The following is a 4,821-nucleotide window of genomic DNA, read 5'->3' as shown; positions in this document are numbered from 1 at the left end:
TCCCTAGTCAATTGATAATCATGCACATCTTCATTAATCACATCTTCATGAGCATTTTCAGCATGTAAATCAGGCAAACCATTTTCATTTTGATCATCTAAAACAGGTTCATTAGCACGTTCAACAGATAAATCATCAAAAGAATGTAAAACAGGTAATTGCTCCACCTCACTTGGAGCAGTCTCAGGATTAGAAGTAGAAGCAGACATTTGAGCATTTAAACATGGAAATTCAAACTCATTAAAAATCACATCACGGCTCACAATTGTCTTATAGCCAGGTTCACTTCTATTCCACAATCTATAACCTTTGACCCCTTCAGGGTAGTGTCACGGCCCACTATCCCAATGACGGGTTAACAGGGGTTATGACTTGGGGTGAACAATAAGAAATGGAAATGGACAATTACTTAACATTAAAGTATATGAAAATGTCACTTATAGATAAAAAGCTAGGATCATATATGATCATTTGGATACTTATAAAACATACACATAAAAGAGAACTGATTAAGGTGGTTTACCCAATAACACGTGTCACAATTTCATAACATAAAGTTATCCTAATCAAAGTGTTTTGCAGCGGAAAACGTGTGAGATATACATATGAAGATGTATACTCAAGGTTACATTTCTTGAAATGTCAAAGGAACACCCGCTCAACATCATTCCATTCCATCAACTGCTCAACCTGCACATTTAGAAATACATGCAGGGCTGAGTATAAAAATACTCAGTGGGCATAGCCGAAAATACAACATGCATACATATATAAATTGAACTGCCATAACAGTAACACACAGGTGTTTTCTTAAATGACCTGCGCTTACTAAAATATTTCTTTCATTTTCATAAAGTCGATCGGCCGATCATTTTCCTTCATATGATCCGTATCTGTTCCTTTCTGTCACGCGCCGGGAAGGAGGCCTCCTTACCACGGACGCCAAGACCGGTCGCAAGCGACTCGCGGTCTCCATAAGTGTACACGTTAACCCTAGCTAGCGACCTTTGTCTAGCATAGGATCCCAATTGGATTTCCTTTAAAGTTGGCGAACCAACACAGATAGGATACATACGTAAAACATAAACATTTTTGGCAGTCAATCATTTCATAAACATTTCATTTCATTTCATAAACATGTCATTTTCATTTCATAAGAGTCATTTATCATTTGGGCATAATAATAAACTGAAATTAACAGTTAAAATCATCTCATGCATATATTCGTATAAGAGGCCTACGACACGCAGGGGATCTCTATATACGTATAGTAAAAGTAATGCCCACCTGTATAGGCAATGCCTGTCGTTTAACGTTATCTCTGAATCGGAATAGCAGTGCTAATCCTCATGATGCTCAAAGCCTACAAGAAATCTATTCTCAATAGGTCTCCTTAAATTCTAATCTTAAGTCATGGTGTAGTGCTTAATATTCTATGATTCACTTAGCCGGGTTTTCAAAATTTAATAAATAAATACTTGAAAATATTTCTCTTGAGTTAAGAACACCAACAATATTCTTACTCCTCTTTCTTTAATAATTGGAATTATAATTAAAACCAATTAAATACTTTTTATTCTTATTGCAAAATATAATGCAAATCATGTCATGTTTAGCATATAATAAGTAATTTACTTAAAATATGCACATAATAATAATATAATATTATTATGCAAATTAAAAATAATTAATCAAACTTAATAAGTCTAATTAATTAAAATAGTGCAGTTCATTTAAATAAAATCTGCATAGCTCATTTAAATAATAAAAAAAAAATACAAGGGCCAACCATTTTTTTTTTAAAATGCAGCCCAACAAAAGAAATAAATAACCCCAACCCAATAACTAAATAAAAATCGGCCCAGTTGATTAAATGAAAATGGCCCAATCAGAATAAATAAAAAAAATCTCGGCCCAAAACTAATTAAAAATCGCAGCCCAAATCTATTTAAAAATCGAAGCCCATCACTCATAAAAATCGGCCCAAATACTCGGCCCAAATCCCTCAAAACCCAACCCTAAAGCCCAACATTCCCAAGCCCAAACCTAGCCTAGCCCAAAACTCCCTCCCTTCTTCTCCACCTAACACACGCACGCACACACTCACACATCTCTCAATCGGCGCCCCCATCCCATCTCACTCTCTCTCGCCAAACTCAACTGCAGCAGCAGCGCACGCAGCCTTCCTCCGGCGAAGAGCCGGCGACTGGACCTCTCCCTCTACCTACACAAACACACGCACCCAGCGGCTGCGCCGCCCAGCCCTCTCTCCTTCACGCAGCAGGCGCAACCGCCGCGGAGCGCTGCTGTCTCCGGCGTCCTCGCAGCAGATCCGCCGTCGTCTCCCTCGGTTTCTCTCTCGGCGACAGCAACCGCCGTCACGGTCACCGCCCGACATCAGCGGGCAGAGCCGCCGTGCAGCGGCCTCCTCTCTCGACTGCTCTCACGGCCGCTGGAGCTCGCCGGAGCAACGGCGACAACCACTACCCCTCGGTTCTCTCTTCTCTCGGCTGAAACAGGCCTGACATCCCACCGCGAAGAGCGGCGCCCGAGCCCTAGCTCCCTCTCTCTCACCGTGGCCGGGCGACAGCAGCGCCGCTGCCGTGCCGTGCCTCCGTCCACCTCCCGACTCGATTCAACCGTCAACGACAGCGGCAACAGAAAAACCATCCACCGCCTCCTCATCCCTCTCTCTCTCTTTATCAGAACATCACCCTCGACTCTCCCTCGTCCCTGCCCTTGGCCGGACAGCAACGGCGGAGCCGTCGTGCCCTGGCCTCTCCCTCATTCTCTCGACTTTCTCAGCTAGCAACCAAGCAACCCGACTCGACACAGCAAGTATGGAAATAAGGAGATTCAAAGCTACAAACTTTTTCTCAAATTATTTTTTTTTATTACTCGAATGATGTATAAATGTATGCTTGTGTCTCTGTGCTTCAATTCGATATGCATAAAAGATATGCACTGACGATGAGATGAATGAATGTATGCTTATGCCTCCTTGCTTTTGGCTCAATTAAGAACTACAATAAAATGGAATAAGGATTTAGAAGTAAAACCTTTAGAAAGGTTTCGGCTGGGTCGGTTTGCTTGAATTTGTGTGGTAGCTGAAATTGATTCACATATGGTATATTCATTGAGGTGGAGAGTTTGTGTTGTAAGAAATAAATTATGAAATTATGATTGCAGTTCTTACCTCTGCACTTGTTCGTTGGGTTTCCTTGTGAGAGTGAAATATGGCAAATTGTGTGGGAGATTGAGTAGAAGTGGAAGGGGATGGGTGAAGTATATCAGTGGGTGTGCTGCAGTAGGCATGCTTTTTGCAGGGAGTTGGTGGTGGGAGTGGGTAGTGTCTTAGTGATGTTAACTTTGCAAAAAGGAGGGAGTAGGTGGGTAGGTGGGTGTGTGTTAGGTGAGGGAGAGAAGTAGGTGAGAATAAAATAAAATAAAATAAAAATCTTCCGGGTTGTACTATGAAAACTGTAATAATCGTTCAGTGTTCGCTTAAATAAATAGTTCGTGAAAATATTTGAAAGCTAAATTAAATAAATATGCAATGCATATAAATTCAATAACTAAATTTACAAATGTTTTTGTAAATCATATTTATTTTTGTTGGAATTAAAAATAAATTCATTTTCTTTATATCCGGCGTGAATCATCTTACTTCTAAATTTCGAAAATAAATTCTAAATTTAACTCAGGGAAACGGGGTATTACATTCCTCCCTCCTTATAAAAATTCCGTCCTCGGAATTGCATATCTGGTATTCTATCTTGTGATACTAGTCATTCGTTTCATTCATCTCTTTTGTGGCCTTTTCCATCCTGTGATAGTTCCACTACATGACGAGAACAATATTATTGCCTCGTAAAACTTGAATCTTGCGATCAAGTATCTGGACTGATTTCTCATCACAACTTAGGTCCTGGCTAGGACTACTTTATCTGGCTTAATCAAATGGTTTGGATTAAACACATACTTTCTTAACTGAGAGACATGAAACACATTGTGTATGTCTCCAATACTGGACGGCAATGCCAACCTATAGGCTACAGGGCCTAACTTATCTAGGATCTCAAAAGGTCCTATATAACGGGGTCGTAACTTGCCCCTCTTTTCGAAACGTATAACTCCCTTTGAGGGAGAGACTTTGAGGAAAACTCGATCCCCAACATTAAATTCTAATTCCGATCGGCGTTTATCGGCGTAAGACTTTTGTCTATCTTTTTTTTTTTTTTTTTTTTTTTTTTTTTTTTTTTTGATGTGGTCGATTTTCTCAATCATCTGTTGGACCAGTTCAGGACCTAACAACATTCTTTCACCCACTTCATCTTAGTAAAGTGGTGAACTACCTTAATTGTTTCCTTCGTCCTAAGTCACCTTCTCAGATTTGACTAGGGAATTCTAATATCAAACTTTTCTCATCATCTTGGTAACTTTCACTTAGAGATTAATGGCACTCCTTCTGCCATGTAAACTCATTTTCTCATTTTCAAATGATTATTTAATGGGGGTTTCTAAGTTTCCATTGTGGTGGCGTTCCAACTTTTATTCTTGCTGTAGCTTCTGGCACTTTAGCCAAAGCATTCACTCTCTTACCTTGAGCCTACTAGCCTTGGGGTTGGGTTATACCTTAAGTTTAGTTCTAGTGTTTTCCTTCCATTTCCTTTTTCTTTACCTCCATCTTGAGGTGGTGTACATATCTTGTTTGTGCGTGAACTTTTTCCTTCTCCAATTGTTGTAGTGACTCGGTGGTGAGAATCTCGTTTATTGCTTGTTCCTTCATAATATCTCCTTAGTTTACTAGGGGAATTGAAA

General features: G+C 40.0%; 1 long non-coding RNA gene across 1 annotated transcript; it reads right to left on the bottom strand.

The window, feature by feature from the left end:
* Window positions 1–392: 392 nt before the first annotated feature.
* On the bottom strand, window positions 393–3,819 carry LOC131014397 (uncharacterized). Its single transcript, XR_009098193.1, has 3 exons — window positions 3,197–3,819; window positions 1,288–1,363; window positions 393–690 (listed from the first exon to the last, which is right to left on the bottom strand). It is a non-coding gene; the product is annotated as an uncharacterized LOC131014397 (long non-coding RNA).
* Window positions 3,820–4,821: the final 1,002 nt, after the last annotated feature.

This window comes from Salvia miltiorrhiza, chromosome 3, assembly GCF_028751815.1.
Source record: "Salvia miltiorrhiza cultivar Shanhuang (shh) chromosome 3, IMPLAD_Smil_shh, whole genome shotgun sequence".
Taxonomy (NCBI): Eukaryota; Viridiplantae; Streptophyta; class Magnoliopsida; order Lamiales; family Lamiaceae; genus Salvia; species Salvia miltiorrhiza.
The sequence above is the reverse complement of the archived record's forward strand: the minus strand, read 5'-3'. Positions and strand labels throughout refer to the sequence as shown.